We start from the raw sequence: 19,241 nt of genomic DNA, 5'->3' as shown, positions 1-19,241 counted from the left end.
TCTTTACTAACCAATGCAGACACAGTTAGCTGCACAGTTATTTCATAATTTTAATACTGCGGCGTTCCATCTTGGTCCTAACGTAAATAGATATTTTAACATGTAAAACAAAAATAAAACCGCAGGATCTGAGAAGAAGTGCTGAAAAAGTTTCAAAAATCACAATATTCTAGTATGGCAAAGTTGAACAGTTTCCACAAACTTTCTTGTTGCAATATTATCAAGTACTATTATTAAACCAAAATGCAACCCAACTTTTACATCTAAAAGTGATTCTGAAAGACAATTACATAGCCTACTGGCTCCTGAAGACAAGAACGATCTTGTCCGAGCACAGAAGAAACACCTTAAACAGTTTGGACTACGCCACAATATAAAGAAGACAGAATATCTGTCAACAAATGCAAATAATACGAGCACCATCAAAATCGGCAGTATACAACAGCGAAATATCTTAAAGTATCTTGGCTCAAAAATCACTGCCAACAGATCACTCGTTCCCGAAATCACAAACCGAGCTAGCAAAGCATGGCTTACATGGAGGTTAATGATTGATGTCCTTCGTGATAAGAAGATCCTGGACCGACCTTAGTCGAAAATATATCACTCTACACTCCGCTCAGTTTCCTTGTACGGTGCAGAATGTTGGACCATAACAAAAGAAAGAAGGGGAACTATTTTCTGTGATGGACGTCTGGTCTGAAACGACATGGTCATGTGACCATTGACGAAATCCGCAAGCGGTACGGAGTGGCACCTATCATTGGGAAGATAATATGGACACATACTTCGAACAGATCAAGAATAAATAGTAAAATGTGGTTAATCCCTGCAAGCCGATGGTAAATGACCTATGAGAGACTGAGGCAATGCTGTCAAACGCCATTCATATAGATCTAAAGATACCGTGTCTCCACAGTGACCAAGCGCAAGATAGCGTCAAATGGAGACAGTCCAAGAGAGTGCCCCGCTACATTGCTTGACAAACGCTGAGGAAGAAAAAGATCAGGAGAAGGAGAAAGAAGGTGAAGAACTCAACAAAACAATTAGTTTTTACTCAAATGTGAATGAATGAGCAGGTCGAGACATTTTGCAGACTACAAAAAATCTACGACAGAAGCAAAACTATCCATAAAGACCTCGAAACGTGTACAATGATGAATACATTGAAAGTGCCATTGAAAAATGTCCTCGGTACGCAATGCAGAGAGTGGTGTCTGTAGGGTAGTTAAGAAATTTGTAAGAACACCAAACATACTCATTTCCAAAAATCGGCGAAGTTGTCCCAAGTGGCCAAGTTGTCCCAGTTGACGGTATATGTGTTCAGTGTTTGTAAGTAAGTGCGGGGTTCCTGTGAAGTAAGTGTATTCACTGGGTTGGCAGAATGTGAATCTCGCAGGCGGCAAGAGGCAGGAACGCGCCACGGCCGCAACAGTAAATACGATCCACTCTACCTAACTGGCTAATCGTCTACTTTAGCACTTAGCGCTCGCTGTGCCCGTCTCTATTCTTCTGCCGCCCAGTCAAATCCCTCTCTGCTGTTTCGCCGCCAGAAGCGACGATCGTGTACAGCTACAAATCTCTGTGTAGCTAAGCAACCTAATTCGTCCGGTGCAGACTGCATACCAATTAGGTTCCTTTCGGAGTATGCTGACGAAATAGCTCCACCTTTAGCAATACCGTGCCAACAACTCGCTAGACGGAAGATCCCTGTCTAAAGACTAGAAAATTGCACGGGTCAACACCGATACACAAGAAAGGAAATAGAACTCAGTGTGAACTGTAGATCTACATCACTGACGTCGATTTGTAGCAGGATTTTAGAACATATATTGTGTACAGACATGAATTATCTCGAAAAAATCGCCGTACTGACACAACCAGCACGGATTCGGAACACGTCGTTCTTGTGGAACACAACTAGATGTTTATTCACACGCGGTAAACAGTGCTATCGACAGGGGATCTAACGCGATTTCAATGTTTCTAGATTTCCAGAAGACTTCTGACACCGTTCCTCCCAAGCGGCTGCTAATCATACTGCATGAGTGTGGACAAACATCGCAATTGTGCGACGTGATTTGTGATTTTTTGTCAGAAAGCTCACAGTTCGCAATAACTGCTTAGTATATTGCTTTAACATGACATGTTTCTCGTGATGGCCGTTTTCGCAGCAACTGTGTGTAGATTGCAATAGTTTTAAAAAATAGTTCAAATGGCTCTAAACACTATGGGACTTAACATCTGAGGTCATCAGTCCCCTAGACTTAGAACTAATAAACCTAACTAACCAAAGGACATCACACACATCCATGCCCGAGGCAGGATTCTAAACTGCGTCCGTAGCAGCAACGCGGTTTCGGACTGAAGTGCCTAGAACCGCTCGGCCACAACGGCCGGCGCAGTAGATTGAAAGAAAAACGCATTTTGCGTGCTGCACAGAAAGACTTTTTTTTTTTTTTAGTTAAATTGTGCATCCAGACGTGTTTCGCCTTAGTTACAAGGCATCTTCAGTGGGTGTCCTGAAATATTACGGGGTTTTTTACGTTTGCACATATAGGTTATCGATCGAACACATAGGTTATAGATTTAAAACAGTTCACTGAAGTTCCTATAGCAAAATTGTAAAAATATGGAAAGCTGTCTGGCTCACAAATAACGAATCAAACGCTGATCTGTAAGATCGTTTCCATTTTATTACAAAAACTTCAGTCGAATGTTTAAAATCAATAACCTATGTGGGCAGACGATAACGCATATGGGCAAATGAAAAAACCGGCCAATATTTCAGAACAACTGCTGAAGAAGTCTTGTAACTAAGGCGGGAAGCGTGTACGTGCACAAGTTAAATAATAAAAAAAAAGAAAAATCTTTATGTGCAGCATGCAAAAGGCTTTTTCGTTATCAAATATTTCAATTTGCTTCAACATGGTTAACAAAAACTTGCAATTTAGAGAAATACATAATGTGAAACGCATGCACCCGAAAAATTGAAATTTAATGTGTAATGATATTGATTTGAGAGCTATATTAGCCACAAACGGTCACAACTTTAGCATTGCAATATTTTACATCATATAAAATCGAAATGTGAACGTTTGGTAAATAGAATCCGAAGAGTTCACACACAAATGGAGCACCCACTCTTTGCGCATGACAGTGCCTGAACACACAGCAACGCTGCAACGTCTATAACAATCCAGCATTGGGTTCACTGTCATCGATCATCCTTCATGCAGTCCCGACGTGACTCCATTTGGTTTTCATCTGTTCCCGAAACTTCAACAGCTCCTTCGAGCACCTTAATTTGATAGTGACGAAGTGGTGATCGCAGACGTTATGGCTCCGTTAACGAAGTCAAACAATCTACAGTGACGGCGCTTCAGTCTTGAATCGCGCGACCGCTGCGGGCGCAGGTTCGAATCCTGACTCGGGCATGGATGTGTGTGATGTCATTAGGTTAGTTAGGTTTAAGTAGTTCTAAGTTCTAGGGACTGATGACCTCAGAAGCTAAGTCTCATAGTGCTCAGAGCCATTTGAACCATTTTTTACAATGACGGTCTCAACAAATTGGTCTCGTTGGGAGAAATGTTTTGATCGCCAGGGTGACTATGTTGAGAAATCAGTCTACAGACAAAGAATAAACATGTATAATCTTAATAAAGTTTGTTTTATTTACAAACCTTTCTCACACAAAAAAATTGGATGCATTTCTTTTCAGCACGCCCTCATAATGTCCTGGGGAAAGTGATCTTCCTTCGGCCTGTTTTTCAAGGTAGTCACGAAGTCTCTGTGAACAACATTCTGAACATTCTACCAATTCCTCAGTTTCTCGACAGCAGAAATCGGCTCCTTCGTCACGGAGCCATTCGAAAACAGCTTTGTGATCGTCCTCATCGTTGGTAAAACTCTATGCCTCAGACGTTGTTTCTCCTAGACAAAAAGATGGGAATTGCATGGAACAAGATGTGGACTTCCCGCTCGGCATCACCTACATCTGCGTGTCTTTGGTTAGATAGTTGGTACTATTTTACTGCGGTCGGACGCGATGTTGCTTTTATACACAAGATCAGATATTACTTCAGCGTCTGCATATAGCTTTCCATTCAGGTTAGCGTGTTGCCTCCTACGTGCCAGGAAACGTTCGACCCAATCGCAAGCCGGCCGAAATGGCCGAGCGGTTATAGGCGCTACAGTCTGGAACCGCGCGACCGCTACGGTCACAGGTTCCAATCCTGCCTCGGGCATGGATGTGTGTGATGTCCTTAGGTTAGTTAGGTTTAAGTAGTTCTAAGTTCTAGGGGACTGATGACCTCAGAAGTTAAGTCCCATAGTGCTCAGAGCCATTTGAACCCAGTCGCAAACCTGGTTGGATATCCCGTGGAAATTTAAATTTCTTTTCATATCGAATCAAAAGCTTTTCGAATGAAACAACGAATCAGCTCTGTTGGAACGATACAGTCGTTCCCTTTATTTGAACAAAGGCACTAGTCACAAGTTCCGTAGAGGTTGAGAGTTCAATGCACAACGCAAACTTCTGGAGGGCTACAATTACGCAAGGCATGAACACTGTAAAACATCTGAAGTCCGTTAATGAAGTCAGAGTCCGTCATTCTGCTATGAGAAATCCAGCCAGCGTTAACGCCATACGTAGTTCTAGCTCGCAACCGACGCGCATGTTGCAAGCATGTAGACTAAATACGACACTGGCTTGCTGTCGTGGTGCGGCCAGCTTAATCCCACTGCAGAGATCACGGGATTACGCCACGAGACATGACGTGGCGGAGGAGGGCAGGGCGCACTGTCGTGGTGCGGGCAGCTTAATCCCACTCCGGAGACCACGGGATCACGCCATGTGACATGACGGCGCGCACGAGGGCGCGTTACTGCCCGTGCTCGCCGCGCATTACGTGTGTGTGGCACCACCTGTTGCGGGAACGAGTGAACAGTCACGCTCTCTGAGCCGCTGGCTACGGCCGCCTTGGTTTCCCCAACTCGTGGCAGTTAGTACATCATGTGTGATGAGTGCAAGTTAAATTTTGCACTGTCAGTATTTTCAGAACACAAGCTGATTTCGACGGAGAAAATCATTTTGTTCTAGGTGGTGCATGATGTTCTTGAAGTCAGATAAGAGCTATACAGGACGGCAGCTGTTCGAATGAATTCTACTTTCCTTTTTTCTTAATAAATGGGACTAGCCTGTACTGTACCATTGCAGTGAAGGGGAACTCACTTCTTCTCAAAGAATCTGCGATAAATCGTGATCAACAAAAGGAGCTGATTCAGTTATAAATTCTGTAAAGAATTTGACTAGCAACAGCCTTGCCGCAGTGGATACACCGGTTACCGTGAGATCACCGAAGTTAAGCGCTGTTGGCTGTGGCCGGCACTTGGATGGGTGACCATCCAGGCGTCCATGCGCTGTTGCCATTTTCCGGGATGCACTCAGCCTCGTGATGCCAATTGAGGAGCTGCTCGACCGATTAGTAGCGGCTTCGGTCAAGAATGCCATCATAACGACCGGGAGAGCGGTGGCTGACCCCACGCCCCTCTTATCCGCATCCTCCACGGAGGATGACCCGGCGGTCGGATGGTCCCAGTAGGCCACTCGTGGCCTGAAGACGGAGTGTAAAGAATTTGATTGGGGCTCTGGCGATCCTTGTGGCCTTATTAAGTTTAAGCGATATACGCTGCTTTCAGTAACAGTAGTACAGATTACTGTCCTATTCGGGAGGGGAAGAGTTCAAATCCCGATCCCATCGGCCCGATTTAAATTTATCTACATCAACATCCAAATCCGCAACAAACCACCATACAGTGCATGTATCGCAGCTAGTAACTCCCTTTTGTGTACCACTCGCAAATGCAGGGAGGTAACAACAACTGTCTATGTGTCTCCTTATGAGCCCTCATTTACTTTACCTGTCCTTTTAGTTCTTACGCGAGATGGCCGTTGGTGACAGTAGAATAGTACTACAGTCTGTCGCAAATGTCGAATCTCTTAACTTCCTCAATAGCGTTTCGCGAAAACAATATCGTCTTCTTTCTAGGGTTCAAATGGTTCAAATGGCTCTGAGCACTATGGGACTTAACAGCTGTGGTCATCAGTCCCCTAGAACTTAGAACTACTTAAACCTAACTAACCTAAGGACATCACACACATCCATGCCCGAAGCAGGATTCGAACCTGCGACCGTAGCAGTCGCGCGGTTCCGGACTGAGCGCCTAGAACCGCTAGACCACCGCGGCCGGCTCTTTCTAGGGATTCTCATTTGAGTTTCGGAGCATTTACGCAATACTCGTGGGTTGAACGAGCCCACCGGTAGCAAATCTAGCGATACGTCTCTGAATTGCTTGGACGTCTTTCTTTAATCCAGTTTGGTGGGGATCCCAAATACCAGAGTTGTATTTAAGAATGGGTCTAACAAGTGTTCTTTTCGCGGTCCCCTTTATAATAGGGTCATTCAAAAATAAACAAGGCGGAGGCTACAAGATGAACACTGCTTAAGGGATCGTAATGCCTTTGCCTACGGAAGAAGGTCCGGTCCCTAAAAGAGCGCCGAGGCCCCAAATTTGATACTGGAAGGGCGTGGGTGGACAACCGCTTGTCGACAGAACAATCACGTGCATGCTTCGAGCGTCCACTTCACTCCGTTCGTACTGAAAGCAGAGAAATGGAGGCTTCAAAAGAAGAGGAAAAGGTTTTAGTGCGTCTTCTTCCAGAGGAAGGACTGCGAGTGAAGTCCTCGAAGGTGTCCTTTAAGTTTTTTTAAAACAGATGACAATCGGATGGGGCCAAGTCGAACGATGACAGTGAACCCAAGGAGTCCGATTGTTGCAGATGTCGCAGCGCTCGCATGAGGTCTGGTACTGTCGTGTTGAAGAAGAGGTGGCACCATGTGTGGACGAACTCTTCCAATCCGTGCTTTCATTTTTCTAAGGGTCTTCAAAAATGGTTCAAATGGCTCTGAGCACTATGGGACTTAACATCTGAGGTCATCAGTCCCCTAGAACTTAGAACTACTTAAACCTAACTAACCGAAGGACATCACACACATCCATGCCCGAGGCAGGATTGGAACCTGCGACCGTAGCGGTAGCGCGATTCCAGACTGTAGCGCCTAGAACCGCTCGGCCACATCGGCCGGCATCTAAGGGTCTTGCAGTACCTGTCAGACTTTATGGTGGCGCCTTTAGACATGAATTCCAAATGCACCGCACCTTCAACACTGTGAGCATGACTTTGACTGCTGATGACATGGTCTTGAACTTCTTTGGTTCCGGTGAACCTTTTTTACGGAGTTCCATTTTTGATTTCTTGTTTTCAGGATCAAAATGGTGAACCTAGCTTCCATTACCTGTCTTATTACTGAAGTCGATATGATCATCAGCGGATACAGATTTTATCTTCTATGGTTTTCAGCTGGAGGCACGCTTTCTGCGATTGGGAACTCTATTATAGCACACTGTTTCTTACACATCGACATAGTTACGTTACACACAATCATGTCACACGCTACAATTCGAAGCCCTCTAGCGGAGAGGATTTCAACTTGCGTCAGCGAAGTGGAAAAAGCCGGCCGAGTAATAGTCGTGACATGTACAACCTCAGCTGATATTGACAACACAATAAAAAAATTTGGACGCATTACTTTTCATCACGCCCTGACGCAGCGGTCTAGCGCTGGAGAGTGCTTGGTTACAGCTGCCTTGTAGTAATAACTGTCAATGCACAAGACGCTCTTATAATGGTAGTGCACGAGACAAAGTGATGTACTGTTACCACACCACGGACGACTACCATTTCCTCCTTTCCCTTTCAAATCTTGAATTATGAGTGGGAAGAACGACTGTCGGTAGGTTTCCGTATGAGTTCGAATTTCTTTCTCTCGATATGAATATAGGCTGATGTAATATTTTATGTGACTCTTCTTGGAACCCACGCTGGCAGAATTTTAACTGTTAACCTCTCGGGGATGTGTAACATTTCTGCTGGAGTTAGATGAGCACCTCCCTCACGCTCTCGCGCTTAATGAAACGAATCCGTGTCTAGACTGATAGTGCATCTTCTCTATCTGTTCTTAAAGTCATTTTTTTCGTGAACGAATTTTACTGTCTGGAATTTTTGCAGTGGATACCAACGCGTTAAACCCATAATTTTACACATACCTGTCAATGAAAAGATAAATATCCAGAAGCAAATTTGACCTTACATGTATGAAACTTGGGACAGAATGGTCATTATGGGAATCGTGATGGATGATGCTCAGATAAAGTGAATATGATCTCCACCTCGAAATTACGGAGATGGTTGAAGGAAATTTTATAATTATTGTGCTATAAAGGACCCCGTCGCCAGCTAATAGTCGAAGAACAATCATGAAATTATTATTTATTCGGCTTGTTACCCCAACTTACTTTGTTACTGCGAAAATACCTCACAACAGTAAAAAGCAACCAACAAACCGTGCAATACAAAACAAAACCTAGACGAATCACATACACTTTTATCAAAGTGTGTTCAATCTGTCTTCTCAGCGGAAAATACAGTAAGTAACAAATGCAAATCTGTTTCCTTACAGGTATTGTTCAAATGTCGGCAATCATGTTCACGGCAGTGTGTAGACGACACACACATCTGCGACAGTCCTGGAATCAGGTAAAAATGAGTATCGATGTGAGTCGTTCATTGCAGTCACGTTGGGTTACCGAACTGGCCATGGAAAATGACCACCGCGAACAATTCATTGCTGTCCAAGCTGTACATAAATGTGGTTCCTAAGATGAAAGTATAAGGGGTGGATCTCGGGCCACACATGGTCAAATACCTGTTGTCATGGGTAGGAAAAGTAAGTCTTTTTTAGGATACATCCAGACAACAGGTTCCCCTGCCTAAAGAAAATATAGGCAAACAAATGCAGAATAACATACTGCAAAGGGAGGGGCATAAGGTAATAAATGATCCACAACACTTAGAAAACTATGTAAATGAGCATTTTTCAAGTATTGCAGAGAAGCTACAGCAAAAATTCCCGAAAAAAAATGTAACACCTGTCAATAATGTTGCACTAAATATAATGATGTTGCTTCCAACCACAGAGAATGAAGTCAATAAAACTGTTCAAAAAATAAAAAATAAAACGTCAGTTGGCTTAGATAAAGTACCAATGTTTGTACTGAAACAATGCATAGAGATTATACAAAGCCGCTTAAAGAATACTTCACATCAGGGACATTTCCAGAGCAGTTAAAACAGGCAAGAGTTGTACCTTTGCTTAAGAAAGGTAATGCAGAAGACTTAGAAAATTACCGGCCCATTTCCCTGCTGTCATCATCTTCAAAAATAATAGAAGCAATTATGAAATACAGATTAATGAATTACCTGAATAATTACAATCTTATAAGCGAATCACAGTTTGGTTTCCGAAGTGGCAAAAATATGGAGTCAGCCATAGTAGAATTCACAAAGGTTGTATTTGATGCTCTTGACAAAGATGACTATGTCACAGGCATATTTTTGGCTCTTTCTAAGGCCTTTGATACAGATGACCACAAGATTCTATTAAATAAATTAGAAGCATTAGGAATAAGAGGGGTAGCTAATGACTGTTTTCAATCATACCTAGCAGATAGGGTACAATGAGTAGTGATAACACACGCTTCAAATAGATCCAAACATTTAATAAAACACTTACCAAAGCCTAAACAAATTAATTTATGGGTTCTGCAAGGTAGCACATTAGGACCAATACTATTCCTGATATACATCAACGCCTTTCCCAGTACTGTTACTCATGATGAAAAAATTTACTTCGCTGATGACAGCAATATTATAATCACTGAAAAAACAAGACAACTCCTTGCAGAAAAAGAAAATGAAGCTCTCAAGGAAGTTTACGATTGGTCAGTAAGCTATAAAGTGACATTGTACATAAAGAAAATTAATGCCATAAATTTCAGTTTGAAGAGGGAAAATGACAATGTTAAAATAAATGTAGATGGAACGTCTATAGACTGTGTGATGTGATGTAACCGCCAGACACCACACTTGCTAGGTGGTAGCCTTTAAATCGGCCGCGGTCCGTTAGTATACGTCGGACCCGCGTGTCGCCACTATCAGTGATTGCAGACCGAGCGCCGCCACACGGCAGGTCTAGAGACTTCCTAGCACTCGCCCCAGTTGTACAGGCGACTTTGCTAGCGATGGTTCACTGACAAAATACGCTCTCATTTGCCGAGACGATAGTTAGCATAGCCTTCAGCTACGTCATTTGCTACGACCTAGCAAGGCGCCATTACCAGTTACTATTGATGCTGTAAAACATGTACCGTCAAGAGCGATGTTCACCAATTATGGATTAAAGTTAAGTATTCCAGCAGCTACGTACGTTTTTTGTTAGTCTCATCTCCTTGACCTGTTCCAGACCTCACGCCAGCCTGCGTGAGCTAAAACGCGTGCCTTTCGGCTTCCTCTCATAGTGGGTTGGCTGTCTTGCCAATCCACAACATGTGACATATGCAAAATTTCTAGGAATAAATATTGATTCTCAGTTGAAGTGGTGTGAACACACAAAGGTACTTGCAAACAGAATGTCATCAGCATGTTATGCCCTTAGAACCCTATCATCAGTGTGTAACATGCAGTGTCTTTTAGTTACATACTATTCATATGTACACTCAGTTCTTAGCTATGGAATTCTTTTTTGGGGGACAAATGAACAAAATATGAACACAATTTTCAGACTCCAGAAAAGAGCCATGATGATCTTAACCAAAAATGGTAGTCGAGCTCATTATAAAGATCTGTTCAAAACACGGGATTTTAACTGCTCCGTGTGAATATATTTGCCAGTTAGTTGTACACATCAAAAATAACATTGGTAATTACTGCACCAACAGTTCTGTCCATGACCATGGAACAAGACCTAGACTCACATTGGTCACGAAAATATAAACATAAAAGTCAAAACAGCATTTTACCAAGGAATAATACTGTACAATAAATTACCAAAAGAGATAAAAGAAATTGCAAAAATACACTTATTTAAAAAGGCAGCTAAAAAGTACCTGTTATGCAATACATTTTAAACATTGAAGGATTACTTAGATAATACAGAGTAGAGTTGGGGTTGTTTGGGGGAGGAGCAAATGGCTCTGAGCACTATGGGACTTAACTGCTGTGGTCATCAGTCCCCTAGAACTTAGAACTACTTAAACCTAACTAACCTAAGGATATCACACTCATCCAAGCCCGGGGCAGGATTCGAACCTGCGACCGTAGCGGTCGCGCGGTTCCAGACTGTAGCGCCTAGAACCGCTCGGCCACCCGGCTGGCGCGGGAGGTGTCCAGACAGCGAGGTCATCGGTCTCATCGGATTAGGAAAGGACGGGGAAGGAAGTCGGCCGTGCCCTTTCAAAGGAACCATCCCGGCATTTGCCTGGAGCGATATAGGGAAAGCACGGAAAACCTAAATCAGGTTGGCCGGACGCGGGATTGAACCGTCGTTCTCCCGAATGCGAGTCCAGTGTGCTGCGCCACCTCACTCCGTAAAAGAGAGTGGGGGTTTGGTAAAAAATGTTATACAAATAAATAATAATAATGATTATAAAACATCCAACATTCCACATAACTCCTTCACACTGCGTTTTTTTTTCTTTTTCTAGAAAAACTTACCCCCAAGCTATGCATTCTGCAATAGTAACACCTCTTCCTCTTTCTGACCTGAACATCTCACTCATTATAGGGGGATACTGACTCAGTTTTTCAGGATAGCAAATGGGAAGTTGTGGTACAGAAAATCGTCCAGAGATTACCAGCGTGTATGTGTTTGCGCGTGTAGTGAGTGAAGTGTTATGAACAATGTGTGTATAGTGTGTGCAGTGACTGATAGTAAGATATGAGTGAACAGTGTGGCATTACTATTTGTAAAAAAAAGTATTGTATACCAGGAGTAGATCTAATGATTGTCTCTAACTAGAAATCTGTAAATGTATGCGTATACGAATTAGCTTATTATAAATGGGTCTAAACTTGTAAATAATTTGACATGTCCAATGTCCTTGTAAAAAGAGATCCACGGATGAATAAAGCTGCTACTACAACTAATAATAAACGGAACGTTTTATACCCGACTCCGTTCAGTTAACCGAAGTACTTAACGTTCAGTCACATAGTCGTTGACAGTGCCATCCCCTTACATTCACAGCGACTTCAGCTACTGCGTATGGATTTTCTTCATCCCGTACATGGCTACTCCTAGTGTTTGACATCCCCTCTCTCGCAAGCATGGCGGCCTATGTAAACAACACGAAAGGTTGGAAATTGTGGTTTTCTGCACGTTACTGTAAGAGCCAACATGTATACACCACTGGACATGGCATGTCTGCTGTCTGCAATACCTGCATCTTCTATGGACGAAATGGTTGTCGTTGTTGCTCATGTAAGACTCTGAAAACAGCTGTTTGGCTTGCGTTCAGAGATCGTGCAACGTGCCCGCTATTGGTGGCAGGATTGTCACAAATCGCGTGCAACACATTCTCTTCCAGATCGGGTGTTCCGGCGTACCACACACCGCCGGCATCTTCCATTTCAACATGCCAGTCACCTTTTTCTTGTAGGAGCCTTTCCACAGACGCAAAAGTTCTGCGATACACCTTCAGAGAGGAGCGAATATTTATAAGAATACTTACGTAGCGAGATAATCTGAAGGAGATCATATTGGGTTAAGATCTAGTGAATTTGGAGAACGGATTTCATGTGCCACTAGGTACATAAAAGTACATATCGTTGCTAAGTTAATGTTGGATGCAACGAAATTGCGATCTGGTGGAGATCCCGGGCCCGAATGTTAGCAGATAGAAAGTGCGGGCAACTTCTTTGTCCAAGTTGAGAGGGTAATCATATCCGAATTCACGAGACGGAGTTGTCATGGGCTGCTTATATTACTGTTCTTGTTGTTGTTGTTGCGGTCATCACTTAGAATAGTGGTTTGATGTGGCTCTCTACTCAAGTCTATCCTCGACAAACCCGATCATTTCTGTATGACTACTGTAAACTGAATCCATTTGAATCACAATACTATGGTTTAGCTTTAAGTCCTCCTACAATTTTTACCCTTCACACTTCCCTCCATTGGCGAGTCGTCGATGCCGCAGAATGCTTTCTGTCAACCAATATCTTCTTTTAGTCAAGTTGTGTATAAATTTCTTTATTCACCAATTCAGTACGTAACTGTGCTATCAGACGTATAGAACCACACAATGCCGACTGCCATATAGCGTCATGCGGATGCGGTATGGAGGAGCATGGAGCCAGCATATCACTCTCTCGGCCGTTGTCGTCTCTCCAAACCTTGTAGCCGCTAATTCTCAAACATGTAGCTCCTCAGTTGGCATCACGAGACTGAATGGACCCTGTTCCAATTCTCACAGCAAGTAAAAATCCTGCAGTACTAGAAACTGAACCCGGATCCTCTGCAAGGTAATCAGATTTGCTGGCCACTCAGCTACAGAGGCAGATAGCAGTTCGATGGTAGCTCTTCATTACTTATCTGATACACTCAAGTGATCTTCAGCATATTTCTGTGACATCACATTCATATGCTTCTATTCTCTTCTTCTCTGAACTGTTTACAGTCCACGTTTCACATTTGTACAAGGTTACGCTCCAAAATGTGCCTTCAAAAATCTTCAGCATATGTTTGTAACACCACATTCAAATGCTTCTATTCTCTTCCTTTCTTAAATGTTTATAGCTAAGTTTCACACTTGTATAAGACTACACTCCATAATATACCTTCGCAAATCACTTTTAACATTTAAATTTATAGTTCTTGTTCCGAAATGTTTTCTTGTCATTGAAAATCTACATATTATATACTCTTTACAGGAGCCATGGTCAGTTGCCTTTCTGTTCAAATTGTAAAATTCATCGACGACTTTTGGTGTCTGATTTTCCTAATCTAGTTCCCACTGCAACAAGTGATTATACTCTACTTTTCAATTAACTGTTATTTACTATTGTTGATATTCACGTGATCAAGTCTTTTCATGACACTGTCCATTCTGTTTAACTGATGTTCCAAGTCAGGTATAGCCAGTCCAAAACGTAACCGAAGCTAGTCCAGCGAACAGAGCAGGCTCGCGAGCGGCAGACTAGTACGGCGCGCGACAAAGAGGACGCGAACTGGCTGGCGCTCGTGTTTAATCAGCCGACGAGCCTCTGGCTTCGCTCATCGAACGTATTTGCCACGACCCCCTGAGCAGCTGGCATGTTAATGCTGTGCGTCTGCCCCTTAACTCAGTGCTTCTCGGCGTTTTCCAACTGGACGCCCCATTGCTGTAGTGGAATGTTGGCCAACGCGCACGGCCTACAAGTTACAAATCTTCAGAGTTTAAACAGACACCAAATTCAACTACATTACTGCCCATTAAAATTGCTACACCACGAAGATGACGTGCTACAGACGCGAAATTTAACCGACAGGAAGAAAATGCTGTAATATGCAAATGATTAGCTTTTCACAGCATTCACACAAGGTTGGCGCCGGTGGCGACACCTACAACGTGCTGACATGAGGAAAGTTTCCAACCGATTTCTCATACACAAACAGCAGTTGACCGGCGTTGCCTGGTGAAACGTTGTTGTGATGCCTCGTGTAAGGAGGATAAATGCGTACCATCACGTTTCCGACTTTGACAAAGGTCGGATTGTAGCCTATCGCGATTGCGGTTTAACGTATCGCAACATTGCTGCTCGCGTTTGTCGAGATCCAATGATTGTTAGCAGAATATGGAATCGGTGGGTTCAGGAGGGTAATACGAAACGCCGCGCTGGATCCCAACGGCCTCGTATCACTAGCAATCGAGATGACAGGCATCTTATCCGCATGGCTGTAACGGATCGTGCAGCCACGTCTCGATCCCTGAGTCAACAGATGGGGACGTTTGCAAGACAACAACCATCTGCACGAACAGCTCGACGACGTTTGCAGCAGCATTGACTATCAGCTCGGAGACCATGGCTGCGGTTATCCTTGACGCTGCATCATAGACAAGAGCGCCTGCGATGGTGTACTCAATGACGAACCTGGGTGAACGAATGGCAAAACGTCATTTTTTCGGATGAATCCAGGTTCTGTTTACAGCATCATGATGGTCGCATTCGTGTTTGGCGACATCGCGGTGAACGCACATTGGAAGCGTGTATTCGTCATCGCCATACTGTCGTATCACCCGGCGTGATGGTATAGGGTGCCATTGGTTACACGTCTCGGTCACCTCTTGTTCGCATTGACACACTTTGAACAGTGGACGTTACATTTAGATGTGTTACGACCCGTGGCTCTACCCTTCATTCGATCCCTGCGAAACCGTACATTTCAGCAGGATAATGCACGACCGCATGTTGCAGGTCCTGTACGGGCCTTTCTGGATACAGAAAACGTACGACTGCTGCCCTGACCAGCACATTCTCCAGATCTCTCACCAATTGAAAACATATGGTCAATGGTGGCCCAGCAACTGGCTCGTCACAATACGCCAGTCACTACTCTCGAGGAACTGTGGTATCGTGTTGAAGCTGCATGGGCAGCTGTACCTTACACGCCATCCAAGCTCTGTTTGACTCAATGCCCAGGCGTATCAAGGCCGTTATTACGGACAGAGGTAGTTGTTCTGGGTACTGATTTCTCAGGATCTATGCACCCAAATTGCGTGAAAATGTGAACACATGTCAGTTCTAGTACAATATATTTGTCCAATGAGCACCCGTTTATCACCTGCATTTCTTCTTGGTGTAGCAATTTTAATGGCCAGTAGTGTAGTACAAGCCTTGAGATTTTTATTACCATCTAGAAAAATCTGCGCTGAAATGCACAGGACACAGTACCGTACCAAGCCGTAATAGATATCAAAATAAAGTGTCGCAGTCCATTTATGAATTGGAGTATAGCGCACTAACTTTCTGCATTTAAAGAGAATAATGTTGCAACAATTCATCTCGAGTTGGTGAAAGCATACAGCAACAACGCTGCACCATATCGCACATATACAAAATTTAATGGCGAAGAACAATGAGTAGACCTTCTGTCTGAGAAGAAACGGAAATCGCAAAAGAAATAGCGGCCATGGTGCTCCACACAGGCGTATCACAGTCGAGGCGATAATGGTAAAAGTGAAACTCAGTGAAGAATTAGTTTTCAATATCTTGTACGGCATTCTGAACATGACAAACGTCACTACCCGCTAGAGTTCACTACTGCTCTCTTCCATTCAAAAATCCCGCCGACCCGAGATAGCAGTGGAGGTGTTGCAGCTGTGTCAGATTAACTCAGATTTATTGGTTAGCCGCCTAATCGCAGTAGGGAGAGCTGACCGTATCACTGTGACCGCGAAGGAGCAAAGGAGTAAAGCAAGCACGAGAGGGTACACCACCGCTGGAAGGGGTGTAGGCCCAGTCATTGTCGAGCAAGGTAATGGTGAGTGTCTTTTCGGATCTGCCGTGCTGTGGTGCTAACGCATTATGCTCGTAAGGAGCAAACCATCACAGGAGCATACTACTGAAACCTCCTGGCCAAGTTACTATCATTAGCGTTACTATATTTTGCATCATTCCCGCATGTTCTCCTGATATGTCGCTCAGCAGCTTCTTCCTCTTTCCTCGAATGAAGAAACCACTGCGTTGCAGACAATATCAAAATGAAGACGTGCTAATTTTCGAGGTTGAACATTTCCTAAAGAGTCAAAATGTAGGACTTCTATATGTAAGGTTCTCGGCCAAATCATCCATCGTTGGGAAAAACGTGTCACATAGGAGGGTGAATATGAACAAGCAGTAACACCATCATTAGATTTCATGGTCGCAGCTTGACTTTTCCGAGGTGATAATTAAAGCAATCTCCTCGAATACGAGTTTCTTTTATATGCTGATGGCCTTCGTACATTATCTATTCAGCCAGGCCCAGATATAATGAAGGGTGTCCACGTTGGCATCCTTAGTGTTTCTGCCATTTTCAACATTTTTCCATCAAATATCATCATCTGGTCAGAGAAGCAAGACTCAGCAGCAAGACGGTGAGATTTCGATATGATGGCTGGTGCCAGACATCCGGGCGTGTATATCTGCATCGAGGTGAGAAAATTTTTCGGGCAGCCTGGGTTTGAACGCGGAAATCCATTTCGGCTGATACACTCTCTGGAGGAAATGATATTGGTTTTCGCCGGACAAGTTAAAAAAAATGGTTCAAATGGCTCTGAACACTATGGGACTTAACATCTGTGGTCATCAGTCCCCTAGAACGTAGAACAACTTAAACCTAACTAAGCTAAGGACATCACACACATCCATGCCAAAGGCAGGATTCGAATCTGCTACCGTAGCAGTCGCACGGTTCCAGACTGAGCGCCTAGAACCACTTGGCCAACGCGGCCGGCCCGGACAAGTTCATGTAACAGCTGTTTTTAATGTTTACAGCTCATGTTTCAATCTTATAAGGATTAGAGGTAGGCTACGGTGCAGATGCTTAAATAAATGCACTGCACATGAGGGGACTTCAAAAGGTAAGTTACACATTAATATGGCAGCCCAACTTCTTTTGAATGCTGCACTACACTTTAAAGTCACACAGATACAAGACACTATATTTCAGCACATTCATTAAGCCTGTGTAAACAAAGGTCGAAACATTCCATCAATCGTTCAGTTCCCCGACGATGTAAATGCGCTCCTTGGTCACAGCCATTCGAAACGAAAAATGCTGTGTGAACCTCCTCACGGTCTGAAAGTCTGCGTTTGCAGCGAATCAGTTCCCCGATTTCCTGGACATTTACGTCTGTGGTCGATGTCGATGGCCTTCCTTTGCTGTCAGCATCAGCCACTTCTCTGTGGCCTTGGTCAAATTATTGGCACCATTTCACTACAGCTGGATGCGATATTACATTTGGTCACTATACCACTAGAATTGAAACTTCAGCATCACAATGACGGAAAAGACGAGGTTTTTTTTGAAAAAAGGCCTTTTAATTCTTCTGCTTAGTGTATGTGTAGTGCATGTAAATGCATAATTTGTTACATGTAGCTTGTTCATCCTGTTAGTTGTCGTCCACAAAAAGTCGCCTAGCCAGTCTAGGGGATATTGCCAATATTTATAGTTATTTCTACATTTTTTGTCTTAAACTTTCGTCTGCAATGTTCAAGTATGATTCATGGTGGACGACATGACGAGTAGGACTGTCGCCTCAGCAGAGGTTGCTTTTTCCCGTTAAACACGCAGACTGACCCCTACGTGACGCTTCTGAACAGACTACGAGGAGTGTGGGAGGGAAATCTTGTTCTGGCTGCCTGGGGCTGCTGCAGCATCGATCCAAGTTAGAACGCTCTTCCTAGTTCCGATCGCCAGCAAGACACGACGTGCACTATGTCCTCTCCCTCCTGACTATATTGGACTTTGTTACGAGTTTAAATCTAAAACCTTACGTGAATATCTTGATTGACCTTCGGACTCGGGTGCGCCCAGTTGTATTCCATACACCACAATACATGAAATTTATTTTAAGTGGCTCCGTCATTTAACAAACAAAACCAGGCAGATGCGACCATACTCGTTCATCCCGGCTAGGACCTATCGATACAGCAGCATATCGGTTGCAGCACGCTATCGCGTTGGTCAACTGAATATGATGTGGTCAGTGTTCACCTCCAGACAGAAGTGTGCCACTCCGTACTAGACGATACCTAGCTAACTGAAACACAATTCGCATCCGCAACCCCCCGGTGTTCATATGAATCCGCCAATCTTTTATCTGCACCAGTGAATATTAAAATTTTTTGAACCATTTTAATTCGTTCTGTAGCCCAAATTCTGACCGTTATATTGCTCCTGGCCTAAATTTTCGTCTGCCGAAGTCGGACCTCGAAACTTACATTTCATTCACTAAGAAGGCAGAGGACACCATTGTCATTTATTAAAGCAGCATTGTCTGGAAAATTCTTGGTCACTTCCGTAAGTTACAAATAAGTGTCGAAATTATTGAAAGTAGCAAGCAATGCATTGTGTACCTGGGAGACGTTGATGAGATTACAGATTATGACCATTGCCAAACGCAAGATTCAGTGCCACCTGGCGGAGCTGCGGGCACGTGAAGGAGCGAAGAAAATACATAAGCGGAGCAGAGATGATAGTGGAACCGTTCTAGCGATGAAACGGGCCACAAATGGGCAGATCCACTGGCATAAGCGACTA

General features: G+C 43.7%; 1 pseudogene; it reads left to right on the top strand.

Moving 5' to 3' along the window:
• Positions 1-5,312: 5,312 nt before the first annotated feature.
• On the top strand, positions 5,313-5,430 carry LOC126471768 (5S ribosomal RNA; annotated as a pseudogene).
• The last annotated feature ends 13,811 nt before the right edge of the window (positions 5,431-19,241 follow it).

This window comes from Schistocerca serialis, chromosome 3 (assembly GCF_023864345.2).
Source record: "Schistocerca serialis cubense isolate TAMUIC-IGC-003099 chromosome 3, iqSchSeri2.2, whole genome shotgun sequence".
Classification (NCBI taxonomy): domain Eukaryota; kingdom Metazoa; phylum Arthropoda; class Insecta; order Orthoptera; family Acrididae; genus Schistocerca; species Schistocerca serialis.
Note: the sequence above shows the minus strand (reverse complement) of the source record. Positions and strands in the feature narration are given on the sequence as shown.